Raw genomic sequence first — 10,062 nt, 5'->3', positions numbered from 1 at the left:
TAGCAAAAAATGGTTCAAATGGCTCTGAGCACTATGGGACTTAACTTCTGAGGTCATCAGTCCCCTAGAACTTAGAACTACTTAAACCTAACTAACCTAAGGACATCACACACATCCATGCCCGAGGCAGGATTCGAACCTGAGACAGTAGCGGTCGCGCAGTTCCAGACTGTAGCGCCTAGAACGGCTCGGCCACACCGGCCGGCGTTGTGTAGCACCACATTCTGCAATTATCGTTAAATTTATGAGCATGAGTGTATTTAAGAATATGCGTATGAAGCTATTTAAAGCGGAATGACGAGATGAAATAAATCACAGGAATGGCTGATGCCAGACACAACGCACACGATGGAAGTTGCTTCCGAAACGCTCGTTCACCCTATGCTTGAATAGAATAAATTTATTTCACTTACGTCTATGATCACAAAATTTATTCTCATCAGACTACCGGTTCTTTTGGATCACTATTTTATTCACGACAATGTGCTATAATTGTATATTGCTCGTCGATATAGAACTAGTACAAGAAAAGACTGAGAGGGAAAACACGTAAGATCGAAAGAAGAGCGTCATATTTCGTAGCAGTTTCGTTTAGTAAACACGAAAACGCCAAAGAGATGCTCGTCCAATTCCATAGCACATTTACAAGATAGACGTTGTGAAGCATGATTTCTTTTACTTATTTAAAATTATGTTGCATATAGCTCGAAAAAAGATTATGAACCTAAAATGAGAGTAATTCGAGCTCACATGGAGGCATACCAGCTGCGAAGCATCCGTGACAGTGACGGAAAATGGGCAAGTCACAGTGTATAATTAATGCAACTCACATCCATTTGAAAATGCTCTGTCAAGTGTGTCTTCCTAGTGTATTTCTTACCCTCAGCACTTCCCTCCATTATCAGATTGGCGATTCCTTGGTGCTTCAGCGTGTGTCTTATCAGCCAAACCCAACTTTTACTCAAGTTATATCCGAATGTTCTTTTTTCCTTGATTTTATTCTGTACTTCTTCATTAGTTAGCTCATCCACACACCAGATCTTTAGCGTTCTTCTGGAGCACAACATTTCAAAACCGTCTGTTCTTGTTTGAATTGTTTATTATCCACGTTTCACTTCACTGTAAAGCGACAATCCAGATAAAGACCTTCACAGAAGAGCGGTTAATATTTAAAGTCATAATCAATGTCAACAAACTTCTCTTTTTTTGAAAAGCTTGCCTTACTATTGCGCGTCTGCATTTTATCTATTTACTTAAGCCGTCTCAGTTATTTCCTGTCTAAATAGCAAAACTCATTACCACTTGTAGTTTCTCAATTAATCAATGTTAGTCTCCCAGCGTCTCCTGATGTAATTCGACTACGTTTCAATGCCCCGTTCATATTCGTACCGTAACCTCTGTTGAAGACACTGTACATTACGTTCAGCTAATCCTCGTTTGCCTTCTCTGAGAGAGTTACAATGTCGTCGACCGTAATTTGCTTTCAGCTTTCTCAACAAAGGGGAGAGGTTGCAGCCTTGTCTCACTCCCTTCTGAACCACTGCTTCCCTTTCATGTCCTTCGACTCTTATAACAAAGTACAAAGAAGGGCAGCTCGTTTTGTATTATCGCGAAGTAGGTGAGACAGTGCCACAGACATGATACGTGAATTGGAGTGGCAATTGTTGTGGACTGGCAAGACAGCCAATCCACTGTGACGGGTAGCCGAAAGGCACGCGTTTAAGCTCACGCAGGCTGGCGTGAGGTCTGGAACAGTTAAAGGAGACTAGTAAGAAAAAGGTACGTGGCTTCTGGAATACTTAACTTTAATCCATAATTGGTGAACATCGGTCTGACGGTACATGCCTCACAAGATAAATAGCAAATGATAATGGCGCCTTGCTAGGTCGTAGCAAATGACGTAGCTGAAGGCTATGCTAACTATCGTCTCGGCAATTGAGAGCGTAATTTGTCAGTGAACCATCGCTAGCAAAGTCGGCTGTACAACTGGGGCGAGTGCTAGGAAGTCTCTCTAGACCTGCCGTGTGGCGGCGCTCGGTCTGCAATCACTGACAGTGGCGACACGCGGGTCCGACGTATACTAACGGACCGCGGCCAATTTAAAGGCTACCACCTAGCAAGTGTGGTGTTTGGCGGTGACACCACAGCAATCATTAAAACAAAAGCGTTTTTCGTTGCGACGGGATCCTCTCATGAAATTTCAGTCACTAGTTTTCTCCTCCGATTGCGATTGGCTGCCACCTACATAGGGAGAAATGTTCATCACAATAAAATAAGAGATCAGGGCTCGCACAGAAAAATTTAAGTGCTCGTTTTTCCCGCGCGCCATTCGAGAGTGGAACGGTAGAGAGACAGTTTGAAGGTGGTTCATTGAACCCTCTGCCAGGCACTTTATTGTGAATAGCAGAGTAATCACGTAGATGTAGATGTAGATGTAACTAGAACCTGGCTCCTGTACATGTTGTAGGTAACTTTCCGCTTTGTTTGATTCCCGCTAACCTCATAAATTTAAAGAGTGTATTCTGGCTAACATCGTGAAAAGCTTTCTATAAATGTGCAAATGCTATAAAAAAAGGTTGTCTTTCTTCAGATTCTCTTCTAATACAAATCGTAGCGTCAGTATTGCCTCTCGTGTTCCTAAAATTCGCTGGAATTCAAACTGATCTTAGCAGATGTTCTTCTACTACCGTTTGTACGCCGCGTGGTTCCCAGGCGTCCTGACACGTTCTCCAGCCACGCTTTGCTGTGAATCAAGCTCTGTTTCAATTACACCTGGCGCCTTTCGGATTGCATCACATAAGTTAGTCACGCGCTCATTTATCGTTTGCTCGTTGTCGAAGATTTGGGCGTACACCAATGCTTTAAATGTACCCATACTCAAATCTCAGAGAGATCCAGGTCCAGTGAAGGGCGACACCAAGCTGATGGATCTCCTCAAGCAACCCATCTCCCATGAAAATTCGAATACACCATTAGTGGTGTCCTGCTTGGTACAGTCACGTCGATGAAATTGTAGGCGTAACGTTGTGTAGCGACATGAAATGGAACAAACATATAAGGCTGGTTGTAGGGATGGTGAATGGTCGACTTTGGTCTGCTGGGAGAAATCTAGAAAAGTGGAGCTCATCCATGAAGGTGACTGCACGCAGAACACTTGTGCAACCCATTCTTGAGAACTGCTCAAGTGGTTGGGACCCTGACCAGATCGGATTAGAGGATGAAACCGAAGCAACACACAGGCCTACTGCCATATTTATTACTGGTAGCTTCGATCAACATGCGGATACACCGGTTCCCGAAGCTAAGCGCTGTCGGGCGTGGCTGCCACTTGGATGGGTGACCATCTGGGCTGTCATGCGCTGTTGCCATTTTTCGGGGTGCACTCAGCCTCGTGATGCCAATTGAGGAGCTACTCGACCGAATAGTAGCGGCTCTGGTCACAGAAAATCATCATAACGACTGGGAGAGCACTGTGCTGATCATACGCATCCTCATCTGAGGATGACACGGCGGTCGGATGATCCCGATGGGCCACTTGCGGCCTGAAGACGGAGTGCTTTTCCGATCAACATGCGTGGATGCTTCGTGACCTCAATTCTCAATGGCTAGAGGGGACCTTCCATAAGGAGAGAATACACAGTAAGAGAAAGTAGGGCTCGTACGGAAAGACATAGTCTATCGTTTTTCCCTCGCTCTATTTGCGAGTGGAACAGGAAAAAGAAAGAGTAGCAGTGGTCCAAGGCATCCTTCAGCATGCTACATGTGTTGTTGTACAGAGATCACATTGCCACACCAAAGTTTCCAGCATGAATCGATATCGGAGATGTTAGCGAGAGCTCACTGCGCTCCACAAAGACTTACGGCAGGTGCTCCTGAAGACCAAGCCTCCCACCTGAGCATAGCAGCGTCATCACGCTGAGGTAAAGTGCTTTCAATCTGGCAGCAGCTATGTCCCAGTTTGTAATCTCATCTGAAGGAGTCAGCATCATAGTACAGGACCGACACGATAGTTAAAGTTTCTGGTGGACTTGTCCCTTTTAATATGAAAAAATATAACGGAATAGAACAATTAGTTAATCCGTGCATCAGGCGATGTTTTCACAGACAATAAGAGTAGTAACTTACCGAGCAGTCCTGTAGCAAAGATCTGTCTCAAAGTTAAGTAAATCTTTTATTCATTTATGTGATCAACTGAACGAATATTTCATACATTGTATTTAATGTGTCACCTCACTGAGCAATAAAAGAAGCCACAGTTGTGGCCGGACGATTGTAGTTTTGTCTCGTCACAACAGTCCGTATTGTGGCCTGCGGATTATGTATATAGATATAGATGTAGGCAGTCGTAGAATGAATAACCAGTGTGTGTACCATGTGGTAAGATATTAGCATTCCTTATACAGTCTAGATTACTGGAGATACAACGGTATGAAAATCAGCAATGATTCGCGTATTTTGTCGATATTGAAGCGAGAGAGAGAGAGAGAGAGAAAGTTATATCTGGCAAATGCAAAAAAGGTCACCATGGGAGCGAAATTAATATGACAACAGTGTACATAAGTAATTAAAATTAACAATCGGAGTAATTTTGAAACACGAAAAAATGTACGCTAAAAACAACACTGCGGCTGCAGTCGTCGAAAATTAAACCACGGAAAGAAATTTGTACAAAACGGGGAATAACGAATTTCATACTCCGACATGATTTTTACATTTAGGCTAATGAAATGCCCAGCTATAATTTTAATAAATCGAACCACAATATATTATAACTACAAAAAACATTGATTACCGTACTTTTTATATGAAAGAAACGGTAGTGAATCAATATGATGCCAGCTCCATTGCAGACTAAGAGAGTGATTTAAGTTTATTTTTATTCGGAGGAAATATCGCGTTATACACATGACACACCGAATAAATGTTGTCACATAGTGGGCAAGAAGTATTGTCAAACAAAACCGACGTTCCATGTTAAATTGTGGTGCTATGAAGGGCATTGGTTTATAGAAGTGTGACGGCGATCCACTAAAAATGCTGAAGTTTGCGCTGTTCGTGTAAGGGTTGTAAGTTCCGATGTTCGTTTGAGAATGAAAGCAAGACTTAAGAAAAGTCAGGACACGCTCAGAGAATTTGTCGACCTACAGAAACGTTCCTCAATGTAAAATGATGCAACATATTCGAAACTCTTAGGGAAATAGGTTAAGCTATCGGCAAAGTAGGGTAATATATGATACGTACAAGAATTAAGGGGGAACAATGAGCAGGGAACACCAAGGACGAAGTGCTCGGATTACAAACAGTGTAACACAAGGATGTTGGCTTCCGTCCCAAGTTAAATGTGTACGAAGGCGTGTTGAAAAATAATCCATCCGAATTTTTAATGTGAAAACTCTTCAAACTTTCTAAATAAAACGAACTTAATTTACATTTTACATTTTTATTATTCGCTTCTACATACGCTATTGGCCATTAAAATTGCTATACCAAGAAGAAATGCAGATGATAAACGTGTATTCATTGGACAAATATACTATACTAGAACTGACATGTGATTACATTTTCACCCAATTTGGGTGCATAGATCCTGAGAAATCAGTACCCAGAACAACCACCTCTGGCCGTAATAACGGCCTTGATACGCCTGGACATTGAGTCAAACAGAGCTTGGATGACGTGTACAGGTACAGCTGCCCATGCAGCTTCAATACAATGCCACAGTCCATCAAGAATAGTGACTGGCGTATTGTGACGAGCCAGTTGCTCGGCCACCACTGACCAGACATTTTCAACTGGTGAGAGATCTGGAGAATGTGCTGGCCAGGGCAGCAGTCGAACATTTTCTGTATCCCAGAAAGGCCCGTACAAGACCTGCAACATGCGGTCGTGCATTATCCTGCTGAAATGTAGGGTTTCGCAGGGATCGAATGAAGGGTAGAGCCACGGGTCGTAATAGATCTGAAATGTAACGTCCACTGTTCAAAGTGCCGTCAATCCGAACAAGACGTGACCGAGACGTGTAACCCATACCATCACGTCGGGTGATACGCCAGTATGGCGATGACGAATACACGCTTCCAATGTGCGTTCACCGCGATGTCGCCAAACACGAATGCAACCATCATTATGCTGTAAACAGAACCTGGATTCATCCGAAAAAATGACGTTTTGCCATTCGCGCACCCAGTTTCATCGTTGAGTACACCATCGCAGTCGCTCCTGTCTGTGATGTGGCGTCAAGGGTAATCACAGCAATGGTCTCCAAGCTGATGCTCCATGCTGCTGCAAACGTCGTCGAACTGTTCGTGCAGATGGTTGTTGTCTCGCAAACGTTCCCATCTGTTGACTCATGGATCGAGACGTGGCTGCACAATCCGTTACAGCCATGCGGATAAGATGCCTGTCATCTCGACTGCTAGTGATGCGAGGCCGTTGGGATCCAGCACGGCGTTCCGTATTACCCTCCGGAACCCACCGATTCCATATTCTGCTAACAGTCATTGGATTTCGACCAACACGAGCAGCAATGTCGCGATACGATAAACCGCAGTCGCGGTAGGCTACAATCCGGAAACGTGATGGTACGCATTTCTCCTCCTTACACGAGGCATCACAACAACTTTTCACCAGGCAACGCCGGTCAACTGCTGTTTGTGTATGAGAAATCGGTTGGAAACTTTCCTCATGTCATCACCGGCGCCAACCTTGTGTGAATGTCCTGAAAAGCTAATCATTTGCATATCACAGCATCTTATTAGTGGAACAAACTGACATACCGTCACAATTCTTGCACGGGCTGAAGTTTATTTTATGTGTTCAAAGTGACCCCCTTTAGCAGCCAAAACATCGTCGATGTCGCTGAACTGTTGACCGAACTACGTCTGTCTGTGTTGCCGGTGTGATAGCCGCACAGGACGCTTCGATGGTTTCTAGTAGCTCGTTCAATGTAGCTGGCTTCTGTTAGTAAACTTCATTTTTCAGGGTCCTCTTAGAAGTCACGAGGTGTACATTTTCAGACACCTCTCGGATGACACGTAAAATCGATGATTGCAACATATGAAGATACACCTCACCAAATACGTTACCTTCAAAGAAGAATGGGTCAATCGAATCGTTCGATGACAGACGACACCATACATTAACATCCGGTAGATTAACATATTTGTCCATGTGAACGTGAGAATTTTCAGGGGCCCAGTACATGCAGTTGTGGCGTTTTACATTACCGTTTAGTTTGAAATGCACCTCGCCAGAACATACAACCATCCCCGCAAACCGTTCACCCACGCGAAGCATGCCTTCAAACTACTCGTACTCCACCCTTCGATCCGGACCGTCCTCGTTCATAGCGTGCAGCGATCTTGAAAAGTACACTCCTCAGTTTGCATCCTCCGGAATTCGTCGTATGCCTGATCTGGTTACCGCGCTTTCACTTGCACCCTGCTTCACAGATTTCTGAGGCGACTTAGTAAAATGTTGCAACACAGGAGCGCTGGACGCTGGACTCGATGTTTTTGGTCGGCCAGACCTTTCCTTGTGTACATCCTGAATATTGCCATCGGCTTCAAATGTATCCCAAATACAATGAATTGCTGTACGCGTTACTGGCTGAGTTCCGTACACATTACTTCATTGCCGTTGTACTTCCATCACGTTTTCGTATTTCCAGCATCGCTTCAGTACGGCCTTCCGTTGCTCAAACGACAATAATAGTTCATTCTTTGGTGGAATGTCTTCTGCCGAGAAACATGCACCAAGGTCTGTTGAGGAAACAATAGACTACACTACCGCAGAAAATTGCAACGTTATGTCATTTTGTTCCAAAGGTATTAAGTATCAAAAAGTGTCTACATTTTTCTGGACCACTCTGTACATAGTCAAGTTCATACCGAACGCTCAGAGCGCAAGTTGTAATCCACCCCTCCATCCTACTTGCAGCTGTTGTCAACATTAGTCTTTCATGAATATTTGAGAGGAGCGAAGATTACAATAAACTTTCTAGTTTATTATCTTTTCACGTAGATTTGACTCCAGTTCTTATTGTCTAGGGGTCTTATTCTTGTAGCTGAAATTCTCACATTTTAGGTCCTCACTCTTGAATTGATCTAAATAAATTTGTTTTTGCACAATTTTTGCTGTTGATATATTTTGTCACATTTTAGTATATCATACACATTTTTGACTTTGCGCATTAACAAAGCCGAAATTACGTTGCTCGGACAAAATACAAAAAGGCGTCCGATCGTGTCAGAGACATGCTTACTACTGACTCACTCAGCGTAAATAACAATGTTCCAGGGGGTTTACAATTTTGCTTGACAAATGAGTTTGTATTAGTTTCCATTATTTTTTCATAAATGAATCCAGAAATAATAATAGTAAACAGTACTAGATTGAGTAATTAGTAATAAAATTTAAGTGTGCCAAATAATTCGTAATTTCATGATTATAAAAAAAATAATTTTAACTGTACATTCAGAACTAGTACTTACCGATCAAAACATCAAAAAGAAGTAATTCCATTTCATAAGTTTTAGCTTGAAATATAACATACTGTGTATAAAATTATATGAAAGTTTTAAAAAAAGCAGTTGAGATGATACTGATCTGTCAAAAATTCGAAAAATAATACTGGTCTCAACAACTACTACTGAGAAAAAATAACTGATACAGGAGGATGTCCCGTTACAAAGTCCTACTCGCAGCTGGACAATTTTTCAATCTTTCATTCACCTGGCGATAGCCACTGGTTAACTTTTACTATTACAAGTTTCACTTGCGATCTACATCGATTTTCAGACGAATATTACAGCAGAAGAATCAACGTAACAAAAATACGAATGCACTGTCAAATAGCGTAATGTGGTTCTAGTCAATTTACATCAGTTGTAGGTCGGCCCCACATAATGCCTCTCTTTATTACTATCTAATCATCACTTTTTTTTCACATGTTCCGACGAATATTCAGTCGTAGCTCAATATATGAGAGACATCAATGCGAGCCAGATGGCGACCAAAGGTCTCCATTTGCACTGGAGCAGCGAGTAGCCTAATCTCATTTCGCCACATCAGAACAATACACAGCATTTCTATTACTTCCACCAACATGGCGCCATCAAGTTACGTCGTCTTCCCAGCACAGAGCAAGCATGTCGTCCTTGAGTCCATTACCTTTGCCGTGACGCTTTGATGGAACTACAGTGAAATGTGCTAAGACTCTTATCTCACTAAAATAATGAGCTGTAGAGTTCATATGTACGGCGGCTACCTTTTTATTACGCACGTTTCTTCGGGTAAAATAGCTAACTGAACAAGAATGTTGTCTAGTAATATATACGCGTAGGTGAAAAACAAGCTAAGATATCAGTCATTTTTATTGGTCAAAATACATTTCTTTCCCGCTTTCTAACAAAGCAGCAAATATTTTTAATACTTCACAACCGAAAATACACTTGTAATTTCATTTATAATGTGCAATACTCGAATATTCCCTACCTTAGACGTGCACCGCAGTCCATGTATTCCGTGACTTCCCCACTGAACCTAGGTGCATAACTAAAAATTACTGCTTGGCGTCAAGCATCTCGCTAGACGGTCATTCGGAGCTAAACCGATAACACCCTAAGTGCTTCGGTTATATCTAGTTATTAAATTGTCTGCTGAAATTCAATGTTGAAGTAATGGATTGTTGCATAAGTTCGTAGCGTTTTTCCATAAATTTAATAAACACAACAGACACATCGGACAGTTGTCTTGAGATGAGAAAGCGAAAATCGATCTGTACGTGGAAATATGATTCTTTAATCGCCAAGTTACCAAGCAGTTGAACTACTCAAGTACAGTGATCGACAATTTCGTTAGACTGAGTGCACGATACGGACAGAAGGTAAAATACGTGCTAAGTAGAAAATTATTTGAGGCATCGAAACGGTTTCTTTTGAGCAAAGCAAGGGCCATGAACCACCATTCTTCTCAATTTGTTGCTGATTTACCGTTGTCAGTAACTGGTTGTCAGTAACTGCCCAATGTGCACGACAAATTTTGCAAATGACAGACATTTTG

Source organism: Schistocerca serialis, chromosome 10 (assembly GCF_023864345.2).
Source record: "Schistocerca serialis cubense isolate TAMUIC-IGC-003099 chromosome 10, iqSchSeri2.2, whole genome shotgun sequence".
NCBI lineage: Eukaryota > Metazoa > Arthropoda > Insecta > Orthoptera > Acrididae > Schistocerca > Schistocerca serialis.
Note: the sequence above shows the minus strand (reverse complement) of the source record.